The 25,294-nt window shown below is 41.8% G+C and overlaps 1 protein-coding gene across 2 annotated transcripts in view; it reads right to left on the bottom strand.

The window, feature by feature from the left end:
• The window catches only part of ZNF395 (zinc finger protein 395), a 46,462-nt gene that overhangs the window by 16,820 nt on the left and 4,348 nt on the right, over positions 1 to 25,294 (bottom strand). The window lies entirely within an intron of this gene.

Raw genomic sequence — 25,294 nt, 5'->3', positions numbered from 1 at the left:
GTCTCTCATGAATTAATAAAATCTTTTTTAAAAAATAAATAATAAAAAATAAATAAGTAAACACTTTTAGAAACCACACGGTATTTTCTTAGGCAGATGCATTATTGCTAACTTAACAAGTCCTTTATTATTGTACCTGAGGGTTCTATCCCGCATGATGCTGTTTAATCTGCTCTGCCTGCAGGGAGCATCCTCTGAGCTCACACACATACCAAGGATGCTTCCTTAGGTCAACTTCCCATACAGGACATCACTAAGTCAGAGTGTGAGGACGTTTGTCAGAGACTTGCACATTCTCTGGCTTAGCTGGATTCAGTTGCAAAGAGCCACAGAAATGAGTAGCTAACTCTCCTCTCCTCATTCTACACTTGAAGAAATTAATGCTGAGAGCTTAAGTGACTTGTTTGCAGCAATAAACCTGGTAGGTGCCAGGCCCTGAAGGAGATCTGGTTTCCCAAGTCCAAATCCAGGTCCCCTCCATGAATCAGAGTGGCCAATACGCTCTCTCCAATAGCACCTGGTGTCAGGCTACTAACACATAAAGGGTGACCATAGGACCATAGGACCACAGCCCTGAAAAGGACCAAGGAAGACTATTCCAGGCCTTGGCACATTCATCCCGTGATGAACACTAGCTGCTGTGAAAAATGGCACATGCCATCTCAGGATACTCTGGGGGCATCCCTGTACCCCCATTTATCATACTGCAGAAAGCAGAGAACTGGGGAGCACCTGCCTTCCACATCGTAGGGAAGAGGAAGCTAGGGAGGATGTTGGAACTAGAAACTTTGCTCTGATGTTTCCCTACATCAGACATCATGTCAAAATCCTCCTGAGAGGAGGGGTTCTGACCACCGTGGCACTCGGTGAGCCCCAGGGCTGTGTGGGGCCCTCAGGAGTTCTTTGGACCACTCCTTGACCTTCATGCACCTACGTCATTCCAGAAAACAAGAACTCTATTTTCCAGATACCTCGGTGATCTGAACCAGTTGGCTCTTGGGAAATCCTTCCCTTGACCTACAGCCTCCCTGCTAAAGGAGATGCAGGGAAAACACAGATGTACCCTCAGGCCAAAAGGGCAGTACCCACTCAGTCTGTTTCCTCATATACAAATCACACCAACACTCCCCTTACCAATATCTTGAAGGAGCAAATGAAAACATTCCTGTAGCAGCTCTTCCCAACCTGCTAAGCATGACAGAAATACAAAGTAGCATTATCATAATGAAGTCCACTCTGCTTCCAGATTCAGAGAAATGAACATTCTGCACACAGATTTCTACAATAATTCTGTAATAGACTTAACTCTCATATTCTTAAAAAAGATGAATGGTCCTTTCTTTTCCCATTAGGTAATAAGTTCTAACCCCCAGGTCATTTGGACAGCTCACCTCCAAACACCTCTCATACATACATAGACATTACATTCATACCTAATGCTTGAGAGCATTTCCTATGTGCTAGACCCTATTCTAAATGCTGTCATGGCATTCTCTTTTTTTCCACAGGTACCATTAGCATCCTCCTTGCTCCGCTCTCAAAAGATAAACACGAAGGCTCAGAGAGATTGAGACTCAACTGAGGTCAAAGCTGGTGAAAGGCCAAGTCAGGGATCCCAAGACCTGCTGGCTTCAAAGTCTGTATTTCTTAAGAGTACACCATGCACCATGCTCCCCATCCTCTTTCCAAATATGCATTGCCTAGGACCCATGACCTGCAGCCTCTACTTCCCCATTCCTCACCTGCTTTGATTCCAAACCTCCATCTCCAGCACCTATGTCATGAACTGGCTTCATGAGGTACTGTCCAATTCCAAAAGGGTAAGCTTTGTGCTTACAACTCCCAACCACACCCTCCTCCTTGGTTTCCCCAGCCTAATAGCTGTCCTTTTCTCCAACTCCTGAGAACTGACTTCCATTGGTCACCTAACAACATGACAGACCCTTATATTCCCTTTGCTCTTGCACAGGGCTCAAGGGGCAGGTGCCTACCAGGGGGTTCTCAGGGCTGTGTCCCCTGAAAGAAGAGGAGGAATCAGACCCAGCACTTTACAAACTCAGGTTGCCGTCTTTCTCTACAGCACTCATGATTCTTCAGCCATCCTGGAGTTCATTTCCTCTGGGTCCTCTAGCACATTCCTAACCTCTACTGTTCCAGGTCCTCTGTTCCCTCCTACTCATTTATTCAGTTAATATTTAGTTGAGGAATTGATATGTGCAAAGCACATTCCCCAGGGCTGTGGTAAATATAAACTACAAGGATTTTCATGGACCTCTATACCAATGCTATTGCTACACCTGAAATGCCCCATCAGGCTCACTCCACCCCTGACTATTAGGCTTGGCATTGCTAGAGACTGTTTCATTGACATTTCTCCTCCCTCTCATCTCTTTTCCCCTGGCCACACTCACACCAGAAGAAAACTATCACCACAGCAAAGAATTCAGGCTTGCTTTGAACCATTCCAAAACCTCCTCTACTTTTTACCCTTGTCTCAAAGTGCCTTGGGGCTTTGTCTAGTCCCATGCTATTTCCACATCTCTCAATCCTGGCCTCTTTCCAACCATTCCAGCAAATTATGCTAAGCAAACATTTCTACGGTAGCAAAACATGAATGGAAAAAATTAGTTTAAAAGATAATAATAAAGTTGCAAATACTGAGGGGCGGGCACCTGGGGGGCTCGGTCAGTTGAACAACCGACTCTTGGTTTTGGCTCTGGTCGTGAGCTCAGGGTCGTGGGATGGAGCACAGAATCTGCTTCAGATTCTCTCTTTCCCTCTGCCCCTCCCCCAACTCATGCTCCAAATAAATAAGTAAGTAAAATCTTTACAGTTGCAAATATTGAGAAAAAGTGCTAGGCTTGTTTTTAGAAATGCTTTTTACTCCAAGCTTCAGATAGCATGGTATCAGAATCAGATGGAATCAGATAGCATGGTATGCTCACCGTGATTTCCCTAGAAAGCAAAGAACAGATAAGAAAAGGTCAGAGCCACAGCATCCTATGGAGTTCCTGTTTAGCTGTCTGGTGACTTTACATTCAGTAACACTATTAGGAAGCTTAACACTAAAAAGGAAGAAACATGTAAGCAGTAAATTCTTCACCACTACAAAAAAAAAAGTATATCGAAGCTAACTGAGTTTTAGAAACTCAGTCACCTACCTTCATCCTTGAAGCCTCCAGCCTGAAACAAGAACCTCTCTAGACGGTCAGGTTAATTTCAATGGGTTCCTAAGAGCTAGAGGCGAAGCCGCAGTGCCACTTGCAGACATCAGATGGCAGCACCCATCCAGGGGGAGGGGTGAAAAACCCAACCCTTTCCTTGACCAAAACACACACACACACACACACACACACACACACACACACACTGGCCACCCCCACTTTCCACAGCAGGAAGTCTGAGGTTTCTACCACTGAAATGAAGAAAGGATAGTATTTCCAAAATTCCTGGGCTTCCAGTCTTCAGATGGGGCCTGAAATATTTGGCTAACAGACTCTGATGATGTTTTTGTGAGCCTTTTTCTTTTTAAACTTAAAGAATAAACTTTTCCCTTGGTTTGTGAATCCCACGCCTTCCAAAGCCTGCAAAGTTGGTGTCCACTCCCAGCTCGTCCCCATGTGCATCTGCTTTCATTCTCTGGCCTTCCTCCTTTAACTGGCCCAATTCCACTGAAATGCATTTTATTATTTGATTTATTTATAGGATGCCCACATTTTAATTTTTAAAAGCAGAAGAGAAACAAGAAAGGGAAACGGCCTTTATTAAGTAGCAAACAGGCACTAGCTTTCACACACTGTACTTAGTTAAATCCTCAGAAATGACTTGAGATCAAAACTCTTCTATTTCTGATGAGGAAACTGAGCCCCGGTAAGGCTAGCTTACAGAGGCTACACAAATAGGAACCAGTGCTCAGGGTGGGGGGTTTCTAGTAGGTGTGCAATCTCTCAAAATATAACAGTTAAGCTGCTTTTTATCTACATGGTATTTTTTTTCCTATATGAATGAACCCCAATAGAAAAAAACTAGCTCCCAATCCTACAAGTCTCTCTTTTCCATTTCCTAGTGCACTTTCTTTCTTTGAAAATTGTTTCACCACTTGGCCTCCTACCTACAAAATAAAGGTCAATGCTTTAGTGTGACCCTGTTAAACAGTCGAAGGCACTGTTAATCATTTAGTGGTTCGGGAAGACCTTTACACACATACTGCCCTCTCGGAGGGCACAGAGATAACATGACAGTCCCAAAAGTTAAGGAAAATTTTAGCCAAGTTTATACTAGGGATTGAGAGCATGGAAGTGAAGAATACAAATCGAGGCTAAATATAGACTGGGCAGCATGGCCAGCAGCGAATCAATGCCTCTCTTGTGTTCATCAGTATACTCATTATTTTATGGGCATGGCTTTATGCACAACATAAACCACAGAGGCCTTCGGGGATCCAGAAATGAACGGTAGTGCCTCCAGAGGTCCATCATACAGGTGGGTGAAGGAGCCAGGGTAACTCTGGACCTAGAATGACTCGCCAGGATCACCCGTTACATTACACGAGGGGTAGGGGGTCTCACACGAGGGGTAGGGGATCCCACCCTCCCTCCTACGTTGCTTCTATTAATCTAACTATAGCCTCCTTCAAACCCTTCTTTCCTCATCTCTACTTCTATTCATTCCCTGTTTGGTTTCTTTCTCAGGAGCTATCAGTGATGCATATAAACAGCCCTGCCCTATTATCTATAGGGTTCTAGTGAAGCAAAAAGAAATCGAGGAACCTCTATTTCAGGGTAACAATAACAGTGTTTCAGCCTGTAACCCAATCCCACTTTATGAAGTTACTTACAGAATTCCTTGATTGAAGCATAAACGTATGCTAAAAAAGCCTTCCCAGCAGACGGACAGTTTTAAGGGGATCCTGAGCCTTCTTGTGTTTCTCACTCTTGCTGTTGTCACTAATAGGTAGGGTAGCTGCCCTTGTATTTTGGTCAAACGTCCGAAAGGGGTTAACCTCAGCAAATATAGTCTGATGTACTTACTAATAGCCCTTAATGAGGACATCTGCCATCAGTTAAATAACTGGAACAGATAGAATAGGAAAACAAATTCTTTCTGTGGTTCTGAGTTGCAAATTGGTATTTGACATGTGACTGTTGCTGGACAACCACCTGTCTCAGCACACGTACGTGTGTGTGCACATGCTCACGCACAATGGCTGCTCTCTCCTACCACCCAAGGACACTGCAGCAAGCCATGACATCACCTAGTGGCACTTCCAGGATGCAGGTCATAAGTCAATGTGATTCAACACACAACCAATGGGGTTTCTTGGTGGGTAGGGGGGTGCTGTTGTTGTTGAAGGAGAGTGGAGTTTGGAATAAGACTGCCATTTGCTAAATCCTGGGTGCCTGCTACCTCTCTAATAAAGAATTATGGATCATGGCAAGGGACATCAACCCTCTACCAAGAGTTTCAGGTCCTCTACTAAACCTCAGTTTTCTATTTTATGACCTCCACCAGCTGACTACTGCACAGAATGACAGTTTGAGTTTTTAATTCTTTGGCTAATATTTTGCATAGTATTCTTAATCTCTTATCAGAAAGCTAATATTTTTTCTTTTAAATCTATAAAGTTTTAACTTAAAAATGTCCTTCAGGGTGATTTTCTAAGCTCATCCAAAGGCCAAAACACTGTAGCAAACCATATCTACTATTTTACAGCAAAACCCATTGGGGTATAGGATTCCCAAACAATTCATTTTCCAGCAATGTTTAGCCAGGGATAATCTCTGTTGAGAGATTCCATGTGCATTTACAGCATGCTTATGATTATATGCAAATATGCCTGTGGTCCTCTTAGTTCGCAGGTCACCATTTGAACCTTGGCAAAAGCAAGTGGCCATACCCATATGTTATCACCACCCAAATGCTACCTGGCAGTGCTCAAGCTTTATTTTTTTCTAAGATACCTGCTCCAAAAAAAGTTAAAAAATATTCACTTCACTGGGCATACATTGACCTTTCTTCCCAGAAGACTCTGTCCAGCCTGGCTTTTGATAGAAACCCTTCCAAGAGTGGCCAAGGGCCTAAGCTAAAACTTTCAGACCCCTCCAGTCATTTATCAGGCCCTATTATGCCATCTCAAAATGTATGGTGTGCATTTTAGATTTTCACAGTACAAGCTGAAGATCTACAGCACTGAGCAGATTAGTGATTGATTTGATACCAACATTTCTAAGTCAGCTGTTCGAAAAATGACTATTTGGATTCTCAGGGCATTGTAATTATCATCCTTTTCTGTAGGTTTTTAGAAGCTGGACTACACTGCATCAGTGTATAATGGTTTAGACTACCAGCAAAATTTAAATTGCAGACGATCAAGATTGACAGGGACCTTAAGGGGTGCCCATCTCCCATCCAGGGCTGGCATCCTCTCCACAGCATCCCCTATAAGTGAGTACCCAGCCTTCCCATTATTGTGAGTAATAGATGTAATAGAATAATGGAAGGAAAAAAATAAAGGTCCCAAATAGCAGTCCTATTTTCATATTCCAGCAGATGGGCCATAGAAATAGGTCATCTGATCTGGTTACACTGAATTTTCTCCAGCAAATAAAAAATGACCCTGGTCAACAAACACTTTTGTGGGTCTGATGGCACAGCCATCATTCAGTCAAGTAAAAGAGATCATTCTGTTTGTGCTGCCAGCAGGGAAGGAAAGCTGTTTTCACAGTTCTGCCCAGGAACAAGTGCACTTCCCCTTCCTTCACACCTAGCTCCTCAGTTGCTTTCAAAACCACCGCGGTGCCCTTTGTTCATTGCTCTATCCTGCATACACCACTCTGTATTAAACAAGACAATTCTGAGGCTAGTGCTTGGCACATGGGTAGGCTCAGTAATCTATAACTATTTCTACTAGTGCCAGTAGGACTGTACCTCCTTAGACTGTAAGCCCTTTGAGCACAGACCAAATCTTGTTCATCCCATCAGATTGATGATTTTTCTTTTAGATGTAGGATTTTAAATGGATGATATTCTTATGGGTGAGGAGAGCCCCAGATTCCAGAGATAATGTGTTATAAGAAATAATATAAAAAAAGAAATAATATCTGCTGCTTGCCCTAAAATGAAGATAGGTTATCAAAAGCAAAGGTAGAGTTTTAGTGTTTAAACTCAGTTCTAAGACTGTAGTGTTTTCTTGAAAACAGGCAGAGAATTCTATAAAAGGCAGCAGGCATAAGTAAAAACATGCTTGCAAATGTGCTGTGTGAGGTAGAGAGTTTATGTAGCACTGTTTTTGCACATGCACGGGGGAAGGGAGAGCACGCACACACATGTGTACGTGTGTGTGTGTGCACTGTGGTTAAACCTGATCTGCACTGTGCTAAAACTATGTGAGCGTTCCAGAAGGAGGTGGGGAGATGAGTGATTGCTGACTCGGCATTTCACCCAGAGCCCAGTGGGAGGGAGGAAACCTAGAGCTGAGGATCTCCTGGAGAACGAGCCCAGAGAACTAACAGTTCTCTCCAGCAGTTTTTAAGGTAAGCATACAAGAGGCCTGCTCATTAACTCAAACCACCGAGGGCTGTTTGAATGGCACTTGGGTTTACACTCACCATAATACACACATCTGGGGACTTCCTTTTCCTCACAATCTCCTAGCAACTCAAGAAAATAGAAAATATGGAGGGACAACATAATCCCCATTTCACAACTCAGAAAACTGAGGTTCCTCAAGGTCATTTATTGGTCCACGCTAACAAGCTGTGGCATTTTCAGATTTCCTGGATCCTCTCTGGTCTCATTCTGTCTTCTCCACAAGTGGAGACCTAGCAGCAGCAGGACAGGGGCTCAGGATGGAGAGCTCTGGAGTTCACAGCCCCCTCCTTCCCACCACCTTGTCTGATCCTCAGAGGACTGTGAGGAAGAAAGTGTGAGTTTCATTGTGAAAAAGGGATCTATTAGAAGCACTCACAGTAACAAAAAGCACAAAGCTAGCAACAAAAGAACCATGTTTTCTATTTTTGGGGGTGGAGGTGAGAATTTAAAAAGCCTAACAATCCATTAGCATAAGGCCCTGAGTACCGCACGTGCCAGAAAGAGAAGTCTGTACAGTAATGATGCCCAAGGTGGCAATCCCAAGACCAAAAAAAAAAAAAAAAAAAAGTCTCTCTGATGTTCACCCTTAGGAAGGCAGAAAAATGTACTCTCTATATATTTTTTTTCATTAAGTGGTTAAAGTAGAAACAATTTGGAATTCAACAGCTATTTGAATGAATAATCAATCACATTCCCTAAAGACAACCTACAGAATAGTGAAAAATATATTTGCAAACCATGTATCTGATAAGGCCTTAATATCCAAAACATATAAAGAACTCATACAACTCAATTGCAAACAAGCAAAATCCTCAAATTACCCAATTAAAAATGAGCAAAGGATCTGAATAGACATTTCTCCAAAGAAGATATAAGAAGAGGCCAATGGGTACATGGAGGGATGCTCAATGTCACTCATCATCAGGGAAATGCAGAGCTAAAGCACGAGGAGATCACCTCACATTTGTCAGAAGAGCCATCATCAAAAAGACGAGAGGACAAATGCTGATAAAGATGGAGAGCAAAGGGAGCCCTCATCCTCTGTTGGTGGGAATGTAAGCTGGTGCAGCCGCTGTAGAAAACAGTATGGAGAATCCTCAAAAATTAAAAACAGAACTACCTTATGATCCAGGAATTCCACTTCTAGGATCTTAGTCAAAAGTAAAGAAAACATGAACTCAAATAGATATCTCCATCCTCATGATCACAGCAACATTTATAATAGCTAAGACGTGGAAATAACCAAAGTGTCCATGGGTGAGTGAATAAAGATGATGTATGTATATACTATGGAATATTATTCAGTCGTGAAACATGAGGAAATCCCACCATTTACAACGACATGGATAGGCCCTGAAGGCATTTTGCTAAGTGAAATAAGTCAGACAAAGACCAATACTGTACGATCTCACTTACATGTGGACTCTAAAAAAACAAAAGCAAAACAAACAAGTAAACAAAAACTCATAGAAAAAGAGATCAGACCTGTGGTTAGCAGAGGCAGGGGGATGGCAGAGCAGGGAATCAAAGGAAGGTGGCCAAAAGACACAAACTTCCAGTGATAAGATAACTAAGTACTAGGGATGTGATGCCCAACATGCTGACTAGAGCTGCCACTGCTGTGTGATCTATAGCAAAGGTGTTAAGAGAATAAATCCTGAGAGTACGCATCACAAGAACACTTCTCTCCCTTCTTTTCTTTTTATTGAATCTGTATGAGAAGATAGATGTTAGCTGAATCTGTTGTGATAATCATTTCACAAAATATGTAAATCAACCCATCATGCTGTATGCTTTAAACTTATGCAGTGAAATATGTCAATTGCTTCTCAATAAACTGGAAAAAATAACTATTACATTTCTTGACAATGCTAAATAAACAGACAGTGAGGCTTGTAAGGAGGGTGGGAGCCACCTGCCGACTTGCCTGGCTGGAATCAGCAGGTAATAAAAGGGCAGCAGCCCTTTCCTGTGGTGGATAATCAGGGCACACAGGGCTTTGAGTGCTCAAGGAAAGTGCCACCTGGTCTGGGGGCGGGTCAGGAGTGTGAGACCCCAAATTAAAGATAAGCCATGCACATGTACACAAGACTGGCCAACTGAGAGACATCTAACCAAGAAAGATAAATAGGTGAGGAAAGGGACCAGAGTGCAACCCAACTACCCCTCAGGAATCCAAGGGTCATCTGGGAGGCACTAGTCTAAAATCTAAGCTAATGGGAAATAAACTGCAATTTTGGAAATTATAAATCACAAGAAGCATGTGATGTTGGCATGACAAAATATTCTAGTGGCTGGAAGCATTTAAATCTTTAAATTGGAGCTGGACACCAGAATTTGTTCTAAGACCAGAGTGGCTGACTGGCCAGTGGCTATAGATCTTACCCCCTGGCCAGAAGTGGGGGTGCCAGGCTTCCACAGACCAACTCTTAATCCAACTTTGCCCTTTATTCCTACTCCCCAATTAACTATACATGCTTTCTGTTTCCAGATGGGGGGAGCCCCTCACCCTGTCGCTCTATCATCTCCTCCTAAGAGACTCTGCTCTGAGAGAGGAGTATTCGTCCAATACCAATGGGAATGCTTCCAATCCCCCAGGAATACCATGGCTGAGATGGGGGAAAGGCTGGGCAATGCTAAGGGGGCTGACCCTGGCTCATCAAAGTGGATGGCCAGCCTGTGCAGGTGAAGCTAAGCCAAAGTACAGCCACTACACTCACTGTAGAGGGCACTTCTCTAGGGAAAGAATGGATGGGGATAGGGATGTGAGTCAGTCACCTCCACCTGTGTGACTGGAGCCTCAATGTCCTACCTTACCTGTGAAAAATGAGAAATGTATCCAGCATCTAGAAGGAACTCAACAGATGTGTTTCCTTCCCTGACTCTGATACTCTAGACCAGTGCTGGAGAGCTAAGTAACACAACGGGCCACTCCAAAGGCTCAGTAGCCACTGTCATGCTGGCATCTGGGAACTGCAGTTAGCAAAGGATATTCAACCAAAACCAGTAATACTACTACCGAAGGAAATCAAAAAGCAGACCAAGGGTGAGGCAGTAATGAATGGAAATTGCAACAAAACTGATCTCAGTAGGATTAGGGGAACTGGGAAGTCCAGCATATTCCATCTGGAGGCCTGTTGGCCACACTGAATCAGCCCCAGGGATCAGTGCTTAGAGTTCAATGCCAAGCCAGACAGCTTTGCCCCTGCAGTACAAAGTCAAGACCCAGGGGCCACTGCCTGTCTCCCACATGACCTGGCCCCTGCTCACACACAGGTCCAAATCGTGCTCTGCTCATCCCAAGCCAAAATCTCACTCTTGGTGCCCTGCCCAGGGTGGTTCAAGGCCTGCTGCCAAAGCTCCCTGAGGCGGAATCTGACCAGCCTCTCTGAGCAACCTCCAGTGACTGCCTCCCAATCTGTAACCCCACCCGCAGACACTCAGTCTCAGATTCCAGCTGTCCCAGATCCAGATCAGGCCCACAGCAGTGCAGACCCACACGGGAAACAAATTGGCACCCACTCACCAGAAACTCAGGGAAGTGGGCACCCCAGAACCAAAACACCAGCACTTTTAAAAGCTGATATTCAACACATGTGCCAGACTCTCACCTAGGAACTGAACAGAATAATTAAGAAGCCTAAGCTTCAGACCCTGCCTGTAAAGAACGTTAGGCCAAACTGAGCTCCCACCTGGATCACACATCCAGCACTTGTTTATAAAAGCACTTAATATGCTCCAGAGCCACATTGATATATTTATGCTGTATAATTAGATGAATAAATCAGAATTTGCTTCTTTCAGGACAATGCAAAGAACATCCAGCACTCTGACACTGAAGCCTGATAAAAGGATGGTTTTCAGGATTAAGCTCATAAAGTTAAATGAGTGTGCATGTTAAAATTTTAAGTGTTTGACATAAGTTAATTAAGCCGAAATAAAGTATGACCCTAAAAAAAAAAAAAAAATCTGCTAGGTGACTAAAGGGTAAAGAAGACAGACACATTTCCCCAGAAAACAGAAATTCAGCCTAAGTGAAGAGACAATAGACACCATAAAGGAAGACTGTTTAAATAGAGTGAAAAATGAACACGGTGGGGGAGGTGGGGGCTTACCCAAAGCACAACCTCTAAGGAAGTATCTTTCTCTGGAGAAGGCTGTTTCAGGAATCCTCATGGCCTCACAACTGCAGGGCCGAGGCTGAGTTCAAAGACAAAACAGAGATGGAGAAACTGGCTGAATGAGTGGTCACCCCCAGTCTTGGCTCAGGATATTGGGGTATCCACTCTTGAATGTTTTCCCTGAAATGGACAGGCTAATGGCATTGGGCAGAGAGTGCTCACTGGTAAGCATGTTCTAAGCCAAAGTGACAAAATAAATGTGGATCAATCACAGAGACCAGATGGCTCACGCCCCTGAGTTTTGAGAGAAGTGAAGGATGAAATCAGCGCTCAGGAAGCCAAGACACACAGGCCGTGGTTACACGGCACTGGTGAGCTCCTGCCTGCCTCAAGGACAATCAAGGAGGCCACCCACCCCCGTATCTGGTTGGCAGGTGGACTATACTTAGTTCAGGGCCAAAAGAGGACTAGAACCTTTTTAGAGGGAAAAGGCACTGCCATGTGCACAAGCAACAAAACTGCATCTAACTACTTCATTAGAACTGCTCCAGAGTAAAATAGCAAGAGAAAAATAGATCTTCTCTGTAAAGAAACAGCCTTTCAAAGACTGATGTTCCTTAAGAAATGTTCCAGTAGCCATTATCTGGCAAAGACATACGTGCCAGTCACTGGCTAAGTATTTTGTGTACTGTAACACCTTTCATCCCTCACAATAATCCCATGAGAGAAGGACCATCATCTTCCCCAGACCGTCGTCTTCCCTGTTTTACAGATGAGGACACTGAGACTCAGAGAGGCTGAATCATATGCCCGAGGCCACAGAGCCAGAAAGTGATGGAACTGAGATGTTAGCTCAGATAGGTCTGATTCCAAAAGCTATGTGCTCTTTCTACTATATTATGCAGGAAATCTATGCATCAAGGAAGAGGAGGAAGAAGCTAGACTAAATGACCTCTTACAGGCTCCTTGTTAGTAAAAACTCAGGTCACCGAGAGGTTAATGTGGTAGCGGTGGTTGGGGCACGGAAGAGGAAATGAAATGGGCATTCTGAGAGCAAAGTATCAAGCATGGGGCTCACCCCAGAGTCAGAACTAAAATTATTCTGATTTAACACTTTTATAAATACCCCAAAGAGAATGCACAGTGAAAGAGTCAAGGTTGCAAATGAACTCTAACTTCCTAATGTGTGACTTCAGGCAGGTCACCTCATCTCTCTGTGCCTCAGCTTCCTCACCTATAAAATGAGGGAAACATTCGCTCCTGCTCAAAGGATAATTTGGGGCTTAGAGGAAGCAATGCAGCTTTTTCCCTTTCAACAGTGTCTTGGTTTTAAAGTGTCTCCGAGCTCCTCTTCCTAGAGATTCTGATTCCCTGGGTCTGACAGAGAAGTCTTGGGAAAAATGAAAAAATGCACTTCAAGTACTAAGCATCATCCCTTTCTCGCAGAGTACCTGATAAATGATAGCGAAGGAGGAGGAGGAAAAGGAGAAGGAAGAGAAGGAGGAGGAGGGGAGAAGGAGAAGGAGGGAAAGGCGGGGGAGGATGGAGGAGGAGAAAAAAGAAAAAAAGATACAAAACTCTGGGTAGTGATGAGTCAAACTTATGAGAAGATTACAAGGGAAACTGAACAAATATGAGGAAAAGCAGCCAGTAAATTTTAACAATGACAAGGGCAATGTAAAATATTTAAAGAAAAAAATCAAAACCGGGGCGCTGGGGCAGCTCAGTTGGTTGAGCTTCTTCTGACTTTGGTTTGGGTCATGATCCCAGGGTCCTAGGATGGAGTCCCACATCAGGCTCCCTGCTCAGTGAGGAGTCTGCTTCTCCCTCTCCCCCTGCTTGTACTATTAAATAAATAAATAAAATCTTAAAAAACAAAAAAATCAAGACCACGTAAAAGCTCTGGAGCAACAGTCCAAACCTCATAAAAGGACCTTGATGTCACTGTAGATCAGGCTATCCTACTATGCGGTCACAAAGGCCAAAAGACAGATGGACAAACCGTGTCATCTGGCACCACTGCAAGAACACTAAAAACTAAAAAAATAAAAAAATAAAAAAATAAAAAAATAAAAAAATAAATAAAAAGAACACTAAAAACAAACACACTGCCCACCAACACCACCCCTCATTAAATTAGAGATTCATCCACACTAAGAATACTGGTTGCTGCCCAATAAGAAAGACAACTTGTAAAACCAGAGGACAGTCGCCTAACTGGGGGTGTGTGATGGGGAAAGTATGCTAAGAAGGTCAGAAAGACCAAGGCCAGGAGGCCCTGAAATAAGGTGCCAACTCTGTCACCAAGTCTTGAAATGACAGAAAAGGGAACACCTATTAACACTGAAGGGAGACCAGAGTGGGAGATGCCTCAAACACCCCCAGAAGAAGACTGTATCAATTCATCACTGGGTTTGGACAGGAGTTTTCATACAACCTGGGGCGGGGGAGGGGAGGAGTGGTGCCCTGGGGTCAGAACCAGAACTGTTTGTATTAACGTCTTCATAAGGTATCTGAAGGCAAACAGATGTGAAATAATTACAGCTGCAAAAAGACTCTGCCTCTCACCAGCTAGGTGACCGGCAGCACCAGCATGTGCCTTCAAGAGGGACAGAGCCAAGCCCTCCCTTGCCACACTGACTCCTAAAGGCATGGATTTGGCCTGACATGATGAATTTTCACGATTTCTAGTTCTCAGAAATCCAGAGATGATGGCACAAAGTGTAAATATGGAGAGACACACACTGTCCTTCACCAAATAAAATGAAACTGTTAATAAAAGTAACATGACAGTGTTCTAGATTTTTTTTTTTTAAGAACACTAAATGCTTCCAAATGTGCCTCACCCTTGGCTTGAGCATTTCAGCCACACTTTGAATTCTCAAGATGTCACAGAAAAGAATTATAGATGCATTGAAGGTTTCTAGTTTGGAAATGAACTGGTTTAGAATTTGCCATCCAGAGTTCTCAATGTTCTCAATGTGTTGCTCATCCTGTGACTCTCTTCCACACAACCAGGACCAACATGCAGACCAAAGTCCTCAAGAAGACCACACAGAATGAACAATGGGGCTCAGCGGGGCTCTTCCTAACACCAAGTGTTATAGTCAATCAGCTCTAACTTACGGGGCACACACACCTAGCACAACCTAAACCCTGCTCTAGTCTTAGAAAACAATGGCTCCATCCTAGCCGCGGCAATTATACCTGAGAGGGGAAAAAGGTACCCATACTTGTAAGGAAGAAGTTAAACTGTCACTATTTGCAGATGACATAATACTAAACATAGAAAGCCCTAAGGCTCCATCAAAAAACCATTAGAAGTTATAAATGAACTCAGTATAGTTGCAGGATACAAAATTAATATCCAGAAATCAGATGTATTTCTATACACTAATAATGAAGTAGCAGAAAGAAAATTAAGAAAACAATTCCATTTATATCCACACCAAAAAGAGCATAATACCTAGGCATAAATTTACCCAAGGAGGTGAAAGACCTGTACACTGAAAACTATAAAACATCAATGAAAGAAATTGAAGATAAAAAAAAGAAAGAAAGAAAGAAAGAAATTGAAGATGACACAAATAGAAATTCCATGCTCATGGTTTGGAAGAATATTGTTAAAATGTCCATAGTACCCAAAGCAAACCCTACAAAATACCAACATTTTTCACAGAACTAAAACAAATAATACTGAAATGTATATGGAACCATAAAAGGCCCTGAACAGACAAAGCAATCTTGAGAAAGAACAAAGTTGGATGTATCACAATCCCAGATCTCAAGATACACTACAAAGCTGCAACAGACAAAACAGTATGGTACTGACACAAAAATTGACACATAGATCAACAGAATAGAATAGAGAGTCCAGAAATAAACCCATGCTTATATGGTCAATTAATCTATGACAAAGAAGGCAAGAATACACAATAGGGAAAAGACAGTCTCTTCAATAAATGGTGCTGGGAAGAAAGGACAGCTACATGTAAAAGAATGACCACTTGCTTACACCATACACAAAAAGAAACTCAAAATGCTTTAAAGACCTAAACGTGGGGATCCCTGGGTGGCTCAACAGTTGAGAGCCTGCCTTGGGCCCAGGGCGTGATCCTGGAGTCCCGGGATCAAGTCCCACATCAGGCTCCCAGCATGGAGCTCTTTCTACTACAGGCTTCTCCTCCCTCTGCCTGTGTCTCTGCTTCTCTCTCTCTCTCTCATGAATAAATAAATAAAATCTTAAAAAGAAAAAAAAAAAAAAAACCACCTAAATGTGAGACCTGAAGCCATAAAAATCCTAGAAGAGAATGTGGATACTAATTTCTTTGACATTGGCCTTAGCAACATTTATCTAGATTTGTCTCCTGAGACAAGAGAAAGAAAAGCAAAAGTAAACTTTTGAGACTACATCAAAATAAATGTTTTTGCACAATAAAGGAAACTATTGACAAAATAAAAAGGCAACTCTATTTGGAAATGACATACCCACTAAGTGGTTAGTACCACAATATATGAAGAATTTACACAACTCAACACCTTCAAAATAAATAATCTGATTAAAATTAGGCAGAGAAACTGAAAAGACATTTCCCCAAGAAGACATACAGCTGACCAACAGACACATGAAAAGATGCTCAATATCACTCATCATCAAAGAAATGCAAACCAAAACCACAAAGAGCGATCACCTCACACCTGTCAGAATGCCTAAAATCAAAAAGAAATTTTTAAAATTTTAAATATTTTTTTAAAATTTTTTAATTTAAAAAAAGAAATCACAAGTGTTGGCCAGTATGTGGAGAAAAAGGAACTCTCATGCACTGTTGGTAGGAACACAAACTGGTGCAGCCGCTGTGTAAACAGTATGCAGTTTCCTCAAAAAATTAAAAATAGAAATACCATATGATTTCCACTACTGGATATTTACCCAAAGAAAATTAAAGCACTAATTTGAAAAGATATACGCACCCCTATGTTTATTACAGAATTATTTACAGTAGTCAAGATATGGATGCAACCCAAGTGTCCACAGTTGCAGGGTAGGGCAGCCAGGGTGGCTCAGTGGTTTAGGGCCGCCTTCAGCCAGGGGCCTGATCCTGGAGTCCTGGGATCGAGTCCAGCATTGGGCTCCCTGCATGGAGCCTGCTTCTCCCTCTGCCTGTGTCTCTGCCTGTCTCTATGTGTCTCTCATGAATAAATTAATAAAATATTAAAAAAAAAAAAGATGCAGGGTACACATACAATTGAATATTACTCAATCAACATTTTTTTTTAAATTTAGATCTTACCATTTATGACAACATGGGCAGACTTACAGGGTATTATGCTATGTGAAAGCAGTCAGAGAAAGATAAATACCATATGATTTCACTCCTTCATGGAATCTAAGAAAAAAGCAAATAAACAAAAAGAATCAGATTCATAAATACATAGAACTGATGGCTTCCAGAGGAGACAGGGGTGAGGGGAAAGACAAAATGAGTGAAGGGGAGTTAAGAGATACAGGTTTCCAGCTATAGAACGAGTAAGTCTTGGGGATGAAAGATATGGAAAAGAGAATATAGTCAATGGTATTGTAATGGCATTGTACGGTGACAGATTGTAGCTACACTTGTGGTAGAGAGTTGTTGAATCACTATGCTGTATATCTGAAACTAATATTATATTGCATGTCAACAAGAAGGAAAGAGGAGAAGAGGAGGGAGGGAAGGAGGGAAGAAAGGAAACAATTGCTTCATGTCTGAGCACACTTCAAATATGCCCTGGCCTACCTCAGGACTAAGCTAGGAACTGACCTTGTAATATATCTTAAGATTTCAAACTGGGGGGGATCCCCCAGGTGGCTCAGTGGTTTAGCGCCTGCCTTTGGCCCAGGGTGTGATGATCCTGGAGTCCTGGGATCAAGTCCCGCATCGGGCTCCCTGCATGGAGCCTGCTTCTCCTTCTGCCTGTGTCTCTGCCTCGCTATGTGTGTCTATCATGAATAAATAAAATCTTAAAAAAAAAAAAAAAAAGATTTCAAACTGGAAAACCCTATCACCCAGCAATTGCTTTTTCTCAGTGTCTACCCTAGAGAAACACACGCATTGCAAAGAGGCATGTGTGCAGCCAAGTTTATTGTAGCAGCTTTTGTAACAGTAGAGGATTTAGAAATAACTTAAATGTCCATCAGTTAGGGGAAGGTTCTCAGGAAAGCTATGTAGGAGTTGGACAAAATCAAGAAGTCTTAGATTTGCAGACAGGAAGCAGTCACCAAGATGTCCCACTGAGGGGGACAGGGGAACAACAGCACAGTGCTTGCAGTGCAATGCACTTACCTTGTCTTAAGTTCTAAGGTATAAATACAAGTTCGTAGAGCATCTGAACACCAACAAACTCCTAACAGAGGTTGATGTCTAGAGAAGGACAAGGATTAGGAGTGGTTGTTGAGGGGGATTTTGTTTCCTCTAGAAAGTTTGCATTTTCCCCCTACAGAGAATGTATTCATGCATTACTTTAGTAATGAAAATTTCATGTAACCATTTAAGTTTTTTAAAAAAGAAAGAAAGAAACTGACTCTGTTCGATACATTTCAATTATGTGTTGGGGCAATTTCTATCTGAATCTGACACATGCTTTCCAGGAGGCTGAGAGCTCAGCAGTGGAGAGAGTAGGCTTTGCAACACAGATCTTGTTACAATATTACAAGCCCAACACTGTAACTCTGTGGATCGTTAAATTTATAAGCTAGTTCAAGAAAGAGGCAGGAAAAGAAAGTATATCAGGCGGGCTTTCTGGGAAATCCACGCAGATGTCCTAGGAGCAGTTGCAGGTCTTCTAGTTGAGCATTCTAGCTCCCTAACACAACCAACTAGTACACACGTGCCACAAATGGCAGCCTATTCCACACTAGGCCTAGCTGCTTGTGCCTCAGACTCTTACCAGAATTCCTAACATTAATCTGGATCCCATGGACTAATGAGAAGGAATAATCTGTATGCAAGAGCAGACAAGTGCCAAAAATTATTTATTTACCAGGGCCACCTAACCATATAGAACACTGATTTTTTAACCACAGACTCTTCCATCCCTTCAAAGCACTACTCGGAAATACAATATTTTATTATTAAGAACCTAGTAGGCAATACTAAACTGAGGTGATAGGAATCAGAGCTGTACTACTTCTAGTTGGGGGGAGGATAATCTGGAAATGGTCACAAGAAACATGTCTGGGGTGATGGAAATGTTCTGTCTCAAAATGCATTTGTCAAAACTGATTAAACAGCATACTTAAGATCTAAGCATTCCACTGTATGCAAATTATACTTCAATTAAAAAAAAAAAAAGAAAGCTACTCAAACACTGTTTCTCTGCTGGCTGCAGCAGAACTTTGAGCTGTCCTATCAGACATCTGAAATCTCTGTTGTGCTATGTAAAGAGCTCGAGTACCATGGCGACAGTCACCATAAAAATAGATAACAAGATTAAAATGGATAGAGGACACATGAATTTAAGAACGGCACACCAAGAGCAATTCATTTTCAGCAGAAGAAAAATAGAAAGAGGAGAGGGAGTTTTTCATTCCCAGCACTTTGAAAAAAACAGCCACTGAAAGTGGTTGTTTTTACTAAAAGAGTTTTATGGCTTCCCTATACTCAAAGGACAAAAAAGGCTGTGAACGGTTATTTCTTATCATACTTTGCTTTTAAAAAAAAAAAAATGGTAGTCTAAGTGTTTCCCATACCTATGATACATGGCCTAAGGAACCAGTTCAAAGCAAGTCAACAAGCCCAGATGATACACCATACTCTGTGAGGCCCAAGTGATACTGAGATAAAGGAGACCCAGGCCCTGTATCATTAAATGCACAAACATCTCCAACTTTAGTTCTAAATAACCAAGTTCTGCCTGTATTTTTATATACATCTAAAACCCTTGTTTCCTACTTCATGAACCCCCAAACTGCTTTACTCCATGTAAAGAGAGCACTTTCTTGCCAAATACTGATTTTTCAAGTGCCAAAATGTGAGGCTGGATCACATGGACATGGAAATCATCTTGTGATATTCTCCAAAGATGAGATAAACCTTCGTTCTGTCTACAGAGCTAAGAAACTTTTGCAATGGGATATTTAGCCCTAGCACTGCCCCCTTACCTGCCAACAAAAAGTAATCCAAAAATATCTAAAAATGTTAAATAATCAGAGTAGATTCTAAATAGGCCATATATTTAAGTAAAATTTAGGCAAAATTAAACTAAAGCAAATTTTACAGAAAGAGAAATTTTATTTTCTATGTGTAAACTATTAATAAATTGAAAAAATAAACATTTTTAACTGGAACCACAAACTTATTGTCTGATATGAAACAAATATATGCACTCCTGGAAAATCCCACTCAAGTTTCTTTCAATTTGTCCCTTGAAATTCTTTGTCCCTAAACTGAGAAAGCCATCACGAGGCTCAGTCTTATCCCTGGCGTCAGGATAGTTTTTAATGTGCTATAGCTAGTGATATAAATCTGCGGTGTGGGAAATGAAATAGGAAGGAGATGATCAAGGGCACTCCCAGGTCCTCCATAGCCAAGCCAAGGGTCCATTATTCAATTAAAGGGCTCCATCTTCATTCATTCATTATATTGAGTAAAACCATCCAATAAACACACTGGTCTTCTACATGTTAATCTATTTTAGGATTTGCCATTTCCACCCCACCCCCACGTTCTTGCTTCTCTGAAAGACCAAATTAAGTTTTCAGCAGCTCTGGGGTCACCACCCTGACCAACCATGAAACAGTTCTCTTCATCCTTTCCAAAATGGCCCCAGAAGGGTCTCTCAAAAGTGTGGGGTCTCATTTATAAACATTTTTTTTAAAAGACACATGATGATGTTGACTCAAATACTACACAACCAGAGGTATAACCCCTATTCCACAGTATCTTTCAGCTTTGACAAATCACATAAGAACACTAAGAACTGGAAAGGACTTTGGAGGTCAGTCTAATTCCTGTCCTTCTCTTCTAGAGCATCCCTAATCAATAGCATTCAGCCCCAACTGAATACCTCTAACAAAGGGACGCTCACTACTCCATAGGCAGACATTTCCATTGTTGGACAGCTCTGCCAGCTTAAAAAACCCTTTTTCATAGTGACCTGAAGTCTGATCTCTCAGTATTTAGGGTTAAAAGGAAACTTAAAGCTCATAAACTTTGGTGTAATCATTCTACAGATAAGGGATCTTGTAATGTATAATCATTCTACAGATGAGAGACCTGAAACAAAGAGGATAAAGCAACTGTTCTATCCAATGGTCATATTCCAACACCACGACCAAAAATGAGCAAATCTACTCTTTCCTGTACCTGATAACCATGAAAGTACATGAAAGCACTATTGTATATCGACCACATGAGTATACTCACTACTCACTGCAGTCATTCCTGATCCTACATCATCCCAGGGTCCCTCCTGAGGATAAAGCCTTGCTTGTTCTTGTTTCCTTTATTTTTTTTAAGATTTTATTTATTTATTGACACAGAGAGAGAGGCAGAGACACAGGCAGAGGAAGAGGAAGAGGGAGAGAAGCAGGCTCCATGCAGGGAGCCCCACACGGGACTTGATCCCAGGTCTCCAGGATCACACCCCAGGCTGCAGGCGGCGCCAAACCTCTGTGCCACGGGGGCTGCCCTCTTGTTTCCTTTAAATCATGCCTCCCCAAACCCCTCATGGCCCAAATGTCATATGACCAGAAGTCATTAAAATACATCCTGTGACTGGATGAATTTCTCATCCAGTTATGAACTAGATTCATTTTTTTAAAAGCCACATCCCACTCAGAGCTCACCTTAAGCCATGAACAATAGAAAAATCTCAAAACTTTTTTTCCCACATGATTTGCCCCTCTTCAGCATACCTGGAGTACCACCAGGACTACAGTGTACTTGTCAGTTCACAAGACAATGTCTATTCACTTGTCTGATTTCCCCCTTTCAATTAGATTATCCACTGCAGGTCAGGGACTGAGTCTCATTTTGTGACTGCGGTGCTTGACATATAGTAGGTAGGTACTCAAGATACTGAATAAAAATCATCTGTCTTTATGCTGTCCTTAAACAATAGGACAGGGTTTTGTTTTTAACAGCAGTACTCAAGAGAGTGAAAAAAACAAGCCACAGACTGGGAAAAAATATTTGCAAAAGACACATCTGATAAAGGACTGTTACCCATAATATAAAAAGACCTCTTAAAACTCAACAATTAAGAAAACCAATAACTTGATTACAAAATGGGCCTTAACAGACACTTCACTGAAGAAGATATACAGATGCCAAAAAAGCACATGAAAAGATTTCATCACACGTCACTAGGTAAATGCAAATTAAAACGAGATACCACCACACACCTATTAGAATGGCCAAAATACAGCAATGACACCACCAAATGCTGGTGAGGATGTGGAGCAATAAGAAATCTCATCCACTGCTGGTGGGAATACAAAACAATACAGTCACTTTGGAAGACAGTTTGGAAGTTCCTTACAAAACTAAACATACTCTTATCATAGGATCTGGCAATCACACTCCTTGGTATTAATCCAAACAAGTTCAACACTTGTGGCCACATGAAAACCTACAGCAGCTGCAGATGTTTACAGCAGCTTTATTCATAAAAAGTGCCAAAACCTGGAAGCAACTAAAGTGCCCTTTCAGTAGGTAAGTGGATAAACTGGCACATTCAGACAATGGAATATTCTTCAGTGCTATAAAGAAATGAGCTATTAAACCATTAAAAGACATGGAGGAAGTTTAATCACATGTTACTAAGTAAAAGAAGCCAATCTGAAAAAAACTATATGCTGTATGATTCCCACTATATGACATCCTGGAAAAAGCAAAACTGTCCACAGTAAGTAAATGTGGTTGCCAAGGGTTGGAGAGTGGGAAGGATAAATAGGCAAACCACGGAGGATTTCAGGGCAGTAAAAGTACTCTGTAGGATACTTAATGGTGGATACACGTCCACCATTTATACATCTGTCCAAACTCACAGAATGTACAACACCAACAGTAAGCCCTAATGTAATCTATGGTCTTTAGGTGATTTGACATGTCAATATAGGTTCATCAGTCACAGCAAATGTACCACTCTGGTGGAATGTCGACAGTGAGGGAGGATATATATGTGTGGGGGCAGGAGACAAATGGGAAATCTCTATACCTTCTCAATTTTGCTGTGAACACAAAACTGCTCTAAAAAAAATACTTTAAAAAATATATAACAGCGTTTTCCCCCACTGTGTTATAAATACACATAGAAAATGCAAATAATAAATTTAAAATGTAAAAAAGTCATTCAACTCCACCCCCTATCCAGTATTAGTATTTTGGTATTAGAATTATTAGGATATTTACTTCCAGCCATTTCTTAGGCACTTTGTTTAAGATTTGAAATTACATTGCAGATGCACCTCAACTTTTAACAGAAACATTTGTCCATGTTATTTTTTTTAAGATTTTATTTATTTATTCATGAGAGAGAGAGAGGCACAGGCACAGGCAGAGGGAGAAGCAGGCTCCATGCAGGGAGCCCAACATGGGACTCAATCCCGGGTCTCCAGGATCACGCCCTGGGCTGAAGGTGGCGCTAAACTGCTGAGCCACCCGGGCTGCCCTGTCCATGTTATTTTAAAGCTATTTCTAAACACTTTTTTTTTTTTTTTTTTTTTAAGATTTGAGACAGAGTGTGTAAATGGGATGGGCCGAAGGAGAGGGAGAGAAAATCTCAAGGAGACTCTCCACTGAGTGCAGAGCCCAAAACCAGGCTTGATCTCACAACCCTGAGATCACAACCTCAGCCAAAACCAAGAATTGCCCACTTAATCCATTGCACCACCCAGGTGCCCCCTAAACATTATTTCTAATGGCTTCATAATATTCCATTATAATGACATATCCATCAGAATCACTTATAAATTACTTTCAGCCCAGTCACACCACTGGATGTTTAGGCTATTTCTAACTTCTAATCACTTTAGTAACAGTTAAAAAAAAAACTCTGAATAATCTCTGTGCATAAACATCATCTAACATTTTGGATATGGTCTTAGCTGTACCTCCACCTCCAAAAGTGAAATAAACTTACCAGAATGTACGAACAATTCAAATTTTTAAAACTAAATCAGACTTTCTATTTATCCCTTACTGAATTTCTTTTCTAATTTGGGCCTTCGTTCTGGATGACTGTGAACCCTGATCTATCAACTAAATAAGCAACCTGTCCCAACTCTGTGCCATCAACAAAGCTGACAAACACACCTTCTGTATCACGATCCACAACACTGGAAAAGATGTTGAGTAGCTCAAGGCCAAAAATAGAACCCTGCGACACTAATTTTCAGACCCCATTCCAGGTTGACTCAGTGCCACTAGTTAACAGTTTTTGCATATGACTGTCAAATTAATAACACCACCCAGCCCACATTCTACCGCTTATTTAATACAGACCATCACATCTTAAGAAACTGTTAAATACTTTACCAAAGCCAGAGTGCACCATAGCTACTGCCTCATTCCTCTGTTCTAGTAACAGAACCACCATATAAAACAGGAAATGGATTCAATTTGATACCGTTAGGCTGACTTTTGATTATCCTTACACCCTACCACCACACATTTTTAACCAAAGAGCACTTCAGCTCTGACTTCTATTACTGCCACAACAGCAACAGTTTAAGTAATCAGATTGTGCAACCTGTAGCTCACCTGGGGAAATGCTCAGAATCACTGATGGTTATGAACTTCCAGGGTAAACCAAACTGTCTCTAGACCAGAGTCCTGAATTTACTCACTTCAGCTGGTCCTAAAATAAGCCTAGTTTTCCAGGGGTCATTTGCACAAACACCTGGGCTTAAACCAATAATTCCGCGGTCATTTTGAATCCTGGATTATAAATCTCTGAACCCTAGAGGCCTACCCCCTGGGGGTTTCTTACGACTAGTGAAATAAGAAATGACAGAGCCCCTCTCTTTGCTCTTCCTTTACTACTGACTCATACAACCAAAGATCCTGAGAATCTAATGTCATATGGCATTTGACAGTGGTGACTCACATCTCCCCAAATTATTACCCCAACATCATTCTCAGAAGATACATGCCAGGAGCCACCATCTACTGATGCCAGCCAGAAGTAGAAAATGGGAGGGCTTGAGAAATCTTGAGGTCACTAGAAATTGGCCTCACAATACATAACACAGCCCAAAGCCCTAATTAGTACCATTCCAATCATCAGAAAAATCTTTCAAAGTCCTAGCCAGCAGTAACTCAGAAAGTGCTGGCCTTTTGGCTTGCCTAAAACAAATTACTTGCACACAAATATCTCAGATTCCAACATGTCACACTCCTACCCAAATCCCCCAGTGGCCACTCAAAGCCAGGACAGCCATCCCAAATTCCCTAGGTTGGCATTTAAAGTCTCTTGAAAGATCCGGTCACAAACCCAAAGGCCTGCCGGACTAAACAAGAAATATAGAGCAACCACACTCGTGCAACAGGGAATGCTGGCACAATGACAACTGACGACCATAGGACCCGTCTCCTGTCCACAGG

This window comes from Canis lupus, chromosome 24, assembly GCF_048164855.1.
Source record: "Canis lupus baileyi chromosome 24, mCanLup2.hap1, whole genome shotgun sequence".
In the NCBI taxonomy this organism is placed as follows: Eukaryota; Metazoa; Chordata; class Mammalia; order Carnivora; family Canidae; genus Canis; species Canis lupus.
Note: the sequence above shows the minus strand (reverse complement) of the source record. Positions and strands in the feature narration are given on the sequence as shown.